The 9,586-nt window shown below is 32.8% G+C and overlaps 1 protein-coding gene across 2 annotated transcripts in view; it reads left to right on the top strand.

The window, feature by feature from the left end:
• Nucleotides 1–9,586, top strand: part of LOC108360063 (putative nuclease HARBI1) — a 68,306-nt gene that overhangs the window by 34,687 nt on the left and 24,033 nt on the right. The window lies entirely within an intron of this gene.

The following is a 9,586-nucleotide window of genomic DNA, read 5'->3' as shown; positions in this document are numbered from 1 at the left end:
ATGGAGTTCTTTCAACTTACAGAGTTATCGATAATTATTGATCTACTGAAATTGGTTGGTTCAACGAAGCGAAGTTTATGGAACTTTCAAAATATATCGATTTATCGAAATTTCAAGGTTATATAAGCTTATCGATTTATCACTGCTTATCGAATTTAATCGTCTTAACAGAGTGTAACGAGTTATCAAAATGTTTAGATAGTTTTCGAAAAATGTGGAGATGTCAAAAGTAAAAATTTATAAAGGTATCCAAAGTTTTTAAATTTTTGAGTTTCCGAAATTTATCGAGCCATCGAATTTCACAGTTATCTAAATAGGTCGAGTTAACGAATTTTGTTGAGTTATCTAATTTTAGTGTTCTTGACATTCATCGAACTATCGATATGTATCAAATCATTGAAATTTATCGATAAACTTGAATGTATCTGGTCAATTCCAAGTCCTGCCGAAGTCCTCCAAAGACGTTCTCAGATAAAAAACAGTTTAGTTACGTTTTAGCAGAAGATTTTCCGGTTAGTTAATTTGTACCGTATAAGTTTTGCTACGTGTTAAGTTAGAGAACCTCTCCAAGGCTTATAAAACTAGAAACACTGTCGAATTTCGACAGTAACTGGCACTCTAGTTTTTATTAATATATATAAAGATTTTCGGTATTTATTAGAAGGGCGACAATTTACTGTTTTAACTGATCATAAGCCCTTGATTTTTGCTCTAAATTCCAAAACTGAACGTAGTCCAAGGCAAACAAGGCATCTTGAGTTTATTGCACAATTTACAAATGATATACAGCACATTAAAGGTGAAGCAATTGTTGTGGCTGATACTTTATCTCGAGCTTTTGGAGTAGAAGCGGTAAAGAATTCAGAACTGAATTTCAAAATTTTACGATGTGACCAGCAACAAGATAATGAACTAAATACATAATCTTGTATCTGGACAAATATTTCGAAATCTTAAGTTCGTTGAATTTCCTCTTTTAAATTTCAATATCTGGTGCAATTATCCTAGACCATCGCCCCAAATAGTTTATACAAAAGAGTATTTAATAAGTTACATGGTATAGCGCATCCGGGTACCAAAGCTACCCGTCGTTAATCATAATAAAGTATTTTTGGGCCAAAAGGAACAGAGAAATTAATGCATGGTCGAGAGATGTGTGAATTGTCAAAAATCTAAAGTTTACAGGCATACGAGTGAGGAAAATTCCAATACCTAAGAAAAGATTCGAGCGCAGATATTGTAGGACCGTTACCCATTTCAAAAGGACATCGATGATTTTAAACTATAGTCGATAGGTTTACTCGTTGTCAAAGGGATACAGATTAGGAGATAGGGTGCATTCCAAAACGTCAAAATACAAAGCATCAGTCTCTTTTATTTCTAAACCGCACTAGAAGAAAAACTCTAACTTGCGCAACCTGGTAGAAAATTAGCATCTAGCGTGGTTGCGCACATTTGGCATTACAATCTGATGAGGTTTAGAAATAAAAGAGACTATTTAATGCTTTGTATTTTGACGATTTGGAATTCATCCATATTTCTGAAGCGACAATTGTAAATCAATTTTTACATTAATATATTTCTCGTTTCTTGTACCGTTAGAAATAAGAACTGATCATGGTGCTCAATTTACTTCTCAAATGTTTTCAGAATTGACAAAGTTATTAGGAGCCCATCAGATTACAACGTCGTCTTACCATCCTCAGGCTAATGGTAGTATGGTAGAGCGTTTTCTTAGGCAATTCAAATCTTCCATAACGGCTAGAAATGGAACCAGAGATTGTTATGATGACCTACCATTAATATTGTTGTGCTTGCGTTCAACATTTAAATAAGATATTTTAGCTACACCCGCTGAAATGGTTTCGGACAAAATTCACGGTTGCCTGGTTCCAACTTCTGAAAATTCAACTTCATCTGAAATTTTGGGTTGCTTACGCTAAAATACTAGAAATGTCAATTCGAGTTTAAATTATCATAGTTATAATGCTGGTATTTACGTTCCGAAAGAATTACAAACCTGCAAATTCATTTTTGTACGTTTAATTAATAACCGGTCTTTACAACAACCTTATGAAGGGCCATATAAGGTTATTGAAAACAACAAGAAGTATTTTCAAATAGAAATTTATAATGGAATCAAAACTATTCCGATTGACAGGTTAAAACCAGCGATGATTGGAACTTTACAAGTATCTAACACTTTTTATCGCAACAATATTGGAACAAAAAAGAAAGTCACATTAAAATTATTTAACGTAAATTCTCTGGAAGGGGGCGTAATGTAGGGATCTTATTGTTGTTATTTATTGGTTTGGTTCTACTTTGTATTTATTTCTACTTTGTACTTATTTTTTAATTTAAAGAATATTAGAATGTTATGTTGTGATTTCTTTCAAGAAAATTTTTGATTTTCATTGTGAAATTTAAAAAATAACTTTTCGGTCATTTAAAATAAAATATTTTTTATTGTTAAAATAAAATCATTAATTTATTACTCTTAAACAACTGGAATTGTGATCCTATAAGGCATATGTCTAATTATTGGAAACTGCCTTAGATTATTTGATCTTCCGTCCAGTATACATATTAGAGGTATACGCCGCCGAGCCACGCCGCCGCCGCCGCCGCCGCCGAATGTGTCATTCCTCACGCGCCGCCGCCGAGTTACGAAAATATCGGCGCGACGGCGGCGTTCGGCGCCTAAGGAATTTTGTACAAAATTTTCATGATGTATGTACATCATTTGAAGGAACTAAATACTACTCGTTTAAAAACACAATTTTACGAAATGAAAATTACTTTTTTAAACGAGGTTTTTTTTGCATAATTTGGGCCACTGGACAAGAATATGATCTCCTTTATTTTTCCAAAAAGAGCGTAACTCAGAAAAAACATAGGTAACATATTTTTCGATCGAAAGCGTTTATTACAGTTATATTAGGGTCGAGTACTGGTAATCCAACGATTTTATCCGCAGTAGACAACTCTTTCCAATACTACAACAATAAAGTTATAACACATCAAAAACTTTAACGCCAATATCTCAGAAAGCAGTTTTAACCGAACCAGCTTCTGTTCATCTAACTCATTCCATCTAGCTCCTCAATTATTAGTGATAAAACAAAGACATGTTGATTTTCCTGAGTATTTTTTTTATATTTTAAACAGACTTTAAATAAAGAGCAAACACTTTTTTTTTGCTCATTTTTACATTCGTAAGTTATTTTATTCTGGGGTCCCACATACGTATACAAGTACTAGGTGGCTGTGTGAAAATTACGTTAGCATGCCTTAATGGTGATCAAACCCCAGGAAGGTTTTGCTCCCTCGCATCGCAACGTTTTCTACAAAGGGTTAAAGTTCCCCCTTTTTGGTAAAAATTAGTATTATTTTTCATTACATTCGATTCTCTATAAGCCATTTTTTTAAACAGTGGGTCAAAAAGACCCGTTATGGTTCGAGTTGATGGGTTAAACTTTTGGAAAAAAGTAGACCAACCTTGTTTTCAATATGTAATCCGCAAAAAATCGTAAGAACTCCGTAATTTAACATAACGGTTGATAAGATTATTGAAAAAAATTATTGATAGCGACATAGATTATCCCAATAACTTAACTTATAAAATTTTTTATTTCTGTACTATACATACGGATCTGTCCTGCAGAAAAAAATTATCAATTGATAAAAAATAACCCAGTTTTTTGCGGGATTTCTATAAAATATATAACTTGTAGTTAGCTACAAAAAGCTAGCTTGAAACTAGTTGACAAGTAATGCAGGAGTAATGAAGGAGATTGTTTTCTTTATGGGACCACCTACAGCAGAATATGAAAACAAATATGAAATGTAATAAAGTAAATAAAAATAAAAATAAAATAAAAATAAAATTAAAAAAAATATATTTTGATTTTCCTATTTATATTTTATGTCCAAAAGTAATTAGTTACAAGTTAGTTACATCTAATGCAGAGGTAAACCACCCTTGACTATTTCGCGGCCATCGCCATGGAAATATAGTTAGCTTTCGTCAAAGAAAATATACAGATAGTAAGTGACTTTTAGCTCCTTCCTAATCAACTTAAAGTTAGCTTATAGTTAGATACATTTCCTGCAGGGTATAGAGAACATACAGAGCCATGTGTGTATGTATATATATACCTCAGACCTTCTTCTGTTCGTCCATCGCAATTTAAAGTTAAAACTAGTTCAATGAATAAATTAAATAGAATTATAATCTGAATTGGCATGGTGAATGCCTAACGCTGACGAGATGACATGATAAGATTAGTAGCCTCATGGCTCTTTGGAATCTACCTCATGGGCAGTAGCGCCGGCGTTTCCAGACTCGCCGCCACCGCCGCCGCCGATTCTTTTTGAAGTTGACCACGCCGCCGCCGCAAGGCCTGTCGGCGTAAACCTCTAATACATATGGGTGCTTCCTGCGTTGCGGACGTTCCGTTTGGAGACACTTTTTTCATTATAAAAACTATAGTAGGCTCTGAATGAACGAAAATTTTTCGTCATAAGTAGTTATCATCATGATACAAAAAAGAAGGTAGTTTCATTTAATGACCTTGGTTGTTGTTGTTAACCATTTGACTTTTAATAAAATTATGACATTTCATAAAATTCATGCTACCTGATCACTAGAAGAAAAAATCTTTTTTTAAGCAGATTTTATTTTATGGATTTGAAAATTATGCCGGCTACATAATTTCGAAAATGGGGTTGACGACTAGGTTTCAGAACGCATGAAGAAAGTGTATACATACATATAGTGCGTTCCAGCATGGCTACGATTTGCAGGTTTTGCGGGATTTAGTCTAAAGTCGTTCCCGTACGCCAAAAATTCTGTATCTGGGAACACTCTCGTGAGAGTAAATGAGCAACTGTTCCCAGATTGAAGTTTCAAGATTTAGTCCGGAGTTTTTCTTCTGGCAATTTCATGAAAATTGTCAAGCGATAGGCAGAGTGGTATTTGTGTACAAAAATAGAACGCGGTGAAAGCAAATAACCTTACATTTGTTAAAAAATGGAAGAAAACAATGAAATATTCGAATATATATGCAATTATTATTAATTCTATAGATTTTAATAGTTATTTAATGATCTTTCAGCTAAATCAGTCTTGTACTAATGACAAGTAAACAAACCAAATGACGTGTTTGCTGGAAAAGGTGCTTTTTGCGTTCCCGCACACTTCTGCATCTGTTCTTCTGTTACTCTCACTTGAGAGAGTAAAATCGTAGTTTGACGTTTCCACAGGTTTTAGTCCAAATAGTACTGGAACAAACTAATATTGTCGTTTAAAGTACAAAACCACGTATCGTCGTTGTTCAAAACTGCGTAACTGACATTTTTTGCCAAAAATTGGAGTTGCGATCCGGTACGAGTCCGGGCTAGTCAGAAATAGTCAGACTCAGTCAGATTTTACTGGAAATCGATCCCGTACTCGGTTCTCTGACTATTGAGAGGACAAAAAAGAGAATAAAAAAGGTCCCCTCTCTGTCAGAAGTTACCAGTTTTAGTTCGAAGATTTTTTGCTGGCAAGTTCTGGCAAAATGTCAGCTGTAGCGTGTTTGGCAACCAAATTGTAAAGAAAAGAAAAGTGCACTCTACTAATACATGTTGAAAACTAATTAATTACTTGTTTAAGTGATTCTAATCAATTTGAAAGTATTTTTGGTTATTTATATGTGAGCTGAGTGTGTTTACGTATAAAATAAGCAAAAATTTACAACCAAAATTTGGACGTTATGTTGAAGTTGACAGAAGTTACCATTTTTTACTAGAAAGCGATCCCGTACTTTCCAATGTTACTCTCTCGCGAATTTTTATTTTTTGACAGTTTTACTAGTTTTAGTCCGAGGAATACGGGATTGCACCTTGGATTTGCTCCCACAAGCTCTTAGATCAAGCCTTATCCATTCGTCCTGAAATGCGATTTCTTTTTAAAAAAGAGAACCATTTTTAAATATGAGTGTTTTTACTCTCTAGAAAATAATTTATGCAACCTCACATATGCGGTTTTGCATTTTGAATAAAAAAAATTGTGAAAGTTAATGGCGATACGCTAATCACAAAGCATAATTTTTTTCAAAATCTGATGAGAAATTTAAAATCAAATTTGAACCAAAATATAAAAAGATTTCATTTGGGAAGAACATTCTTTAGAATTCGATTTTTAAATCGCAAGATTGCATTAAAAGCAAGAAAACGAAAAAATAGCAAAATAATGCGCGCGTGGTTTTTATTATAAAATAAAAAGAAACATTACGATGAAGTCTTCTTTAATAGTTTATATTACCAAGTACCAAGCACTGATAATGGTTTTTGATTTGAAATATTATTACATTCGTATAAATATGCGAAAGAAAATTCTCCGATCTATTGTCTTAATTTTATCAAAGTGGCAAGGCCGTTGATAATAATCACAATTTATGAAACTTCAAAAAATTTTATTATCCGTCAAAAGTTTTTATTGAAACTACCTTCTTTTTTGTATCATGGTTATCATTAATACCTATCTGAAATCAATAAAAATATTTTCCACAAATGTTATATGGTAAGTGAATAGCGATTAAAAGTTCCCGTTCGGACGTTCCCGAAATGGAACTCGTACCGAAGATGACTGCTGATTTTTACTAATTTCTGCGAATCTGTTAACGGTACAAAAAAAAATTATGTATGAATGGTTGTTAGAATAATAAGCAGCCACAACCATTGCGTCAACTTAAACTTCCCAACGATGTTTAGTAGCTGCCAAAAGCTGTTCGAAGTTGTTCGGACGTTCCCGTTCGAACGTTCCGATTTTTTCCAATGGATAAAATTTTTTGTTTAAGAATTTAAACCCACTCGTTTTTTTAATGCAAATATGGGGTTTTATTGTAAATAAATCTACGTTCATTGAAGTTATTTCTTCGTACAAGCAGACGTCAGCTTAGACTTAGTCAGACTTAGCATAGTATGGTTTGGAGGCGTCGATATGTACTATATCTATATACCGTTACTCACAAAATTGAGTATACGGTTTGTTTTTGTTAATATTCGCAAAGTTTTACATGCAAAATTTTTTTTACTTTTGTTTTGTATTCAAATATGGCTTATATATTAGCAAGACCCATTTAAATCCAAATATGAAGCTGTGTATGAAAATTATGAAAAATCTGCCACGCAAACTTTTTAACACGAATTTCTAGAAAAAAATCAGGTATGCAGTTTTATAGTCCATTCAGTTTTAGTACAATAATGTGCAAATTTCAAATGTATAAACAATTCTCAAAAATCATCTCGAATTTTTAGACATTTCAAATTTGCACATTATTATACTAAAACTGAATGGACTATAAAACTACTACATACCTGATTTTGTTTTTGCTGAAACTTTGCAGATTTTCATAATTTTCGTACACCGTTTCATACTTGGATTTAAATTGGGTTTGTTAAAATATAAGCCATATTTTAATACCAAATTAACAAAAAAATTTTGCAAATACTAACAAAAAACCGTAAACTCAATTTTGTGAGTAACAGTACCTACATAGAACAATATGAACAAAAGTTATTTGAAGCGTTCGGACGTTCCGATTTTCAATATACTTACAATCGATAATCCTATAGCTTTCCGAAAAAAAATTTATGTGACTGGCAAGAGTAACTAAAACATTAAAATTTTGACAAATGAAGTAAACGTTACGACTCTTTTTTTTACATGTAAATTATATTTTGCGTCCGAAAGGTTGAAAAAAAGCACAATTTGTAATTTAACTTTGGACCGTTCCTAATATATTTTTACGTTGTTTTTGTTCTAAGGCTTATAGAACATAAGCTGTACTAAAATCTTCGTATAGATTTCCGATTCCTTTTAATCGTGTGCTACAATTATGAAGGATTTCTGGAAGGTAGTTGGAAAGCTGCAAATATCTTGAAATGGAATGGACCAATTATTCCAATATTTTGGTGGATGAAAGCAGGGTTCGTATTTGCACACACATGCTCTGCTCACACACACGCCAGAAACACATTCAACTTGTACTCACTGCTCATACACATGTGTGTGCATAAGTGGAAAACAAACTCTGCTCACAGAAAAATGTGTGCTGTTTGTTATTAAGCACATGCACATGTGTGTGAGCCGATTTTTGTACAAATTTCAGCCCATGCACATGCACATAATATATTTTTAAAAGAATTTGTTTATTAAACGTTATTTTTTGAAAGACAATTCAATAAAAAGTGAGATGTTGTTTGTTTTTTATATGACAGAAAACATATAAAAAATTATTTTAAGATTTGAGATAGAAATCGAAGTGTATAAGTTTCTCTACGCAAAGCACACACATGTGCGTGTGCTTTATATTAATAAAAATAAAGTACACACATGTGCCCGTGCTTTTTACCAAACAGCACACACATGTGATGTGAGCAAGTTTTTAATTTTTTATATGCACAGCACACGTGTGTGAGCGTAAAATGTTAGGATGTGCTGCGCATGTGTGTGCAAATACGAACCCTGGATGAAAGACAAAATATGTAGTTATCAATTGGCATCTATACACTTTGTCCAGGCAAAATTCTATTTTTTTGGTCTTGGTTGACACTTTTCAGGAAACACCCATATGTACAGTATCGGTCATATCTATAGCACGCCATTTCAAAGTGATATTGTGTGCCACTTATGTTTATTAATTTATTTTTAAGAATTTTCAATTAAAATACAGTTCATTCTCAGACAAACCCCATATAAACCCAAGTGTAACAATTTGTAGAAAACCACAAAAAAGTGCAACAAATCTTGACCTAAATTTCAAACTTTTTTCTCGGAAGTGTTAGAATTTTTTTGAGTACACAGTTTTTTAGCCCCTTCAATTTTAGTCTGATAAAGTGCAAGTTCCAAGTGGCTAAAAGTTACCGTTGATTTTTTAGAATTTTTTTCGCCAAAGGTGTTGCGGATTTCTTCCATATACAAATAAATTGAGTTTATTCATTATATGGAAGCCAATGCGACAAAAAAAATTCTAAAAAATAAACGGTAATTCGTAGCCACTTCAAATTTGCACATTATCAGACTAAAATTGATGGGGCTAAAAAACTGTGTACTCAAAAAAATTCTAACACTTCCGAGAAAAAAGTTTGAAATTTATGTGAAAATTTGTTGCACTTTTTTGTAGCTTTCTACAATTTATTAAGCTTGGGTTTGTATCGTGTTTGTCTGAGAATGAACTATATTTTAATTGAAAATTCTTAAAAATTAATAAATAAACATTACTGGCACACAATATCACTTTGAAATGGCGTGCTATAGATATGACCGATACTGTATGTAGATCAGGGTTCGGAAATTCTCATTTATGATTATTCGTTTTCATTCTACGAGATTTATGAGATTATTCCATCTATTTTGCTTTATGAGTGAAAAATGCAAACAAATTTATCATCTCTCACATTCGGATGCGATCGACAAAAAAATGTTGCTGCTTTTCATTCGCGATCGAAAAAAGCAAAGAAATTTCCTCTCACTCGAATATGAGCAGTCCGAGCATTGCCGATGTCGGCCTCTCATAAATAAAAAAAAACGATGCAA

The sequence above is a fragment of the Rhagoletis zephyria genome, unplaced genomic scaffold (genome assembly GCF_001687245.7).
Source record: "Rhagoletis zephyria isolate East Lansing unplaced genomic scaffold, Rhagoletis_zephyria_1.1 Rzeph_scaffold_00513, whole genome shotgun sequence".
NCBI classification, from domain to species: Eukaryota; Metazoa; Arthropoda; class Insecta; order Diptera; family Tephritidae; genus Rhagoletis; species Rhagoletis zephyria.
Note: the sequence above shows the minus strand (reverse complement) of the source record. Positions and strands in the feature narration are given on the sequence as shown.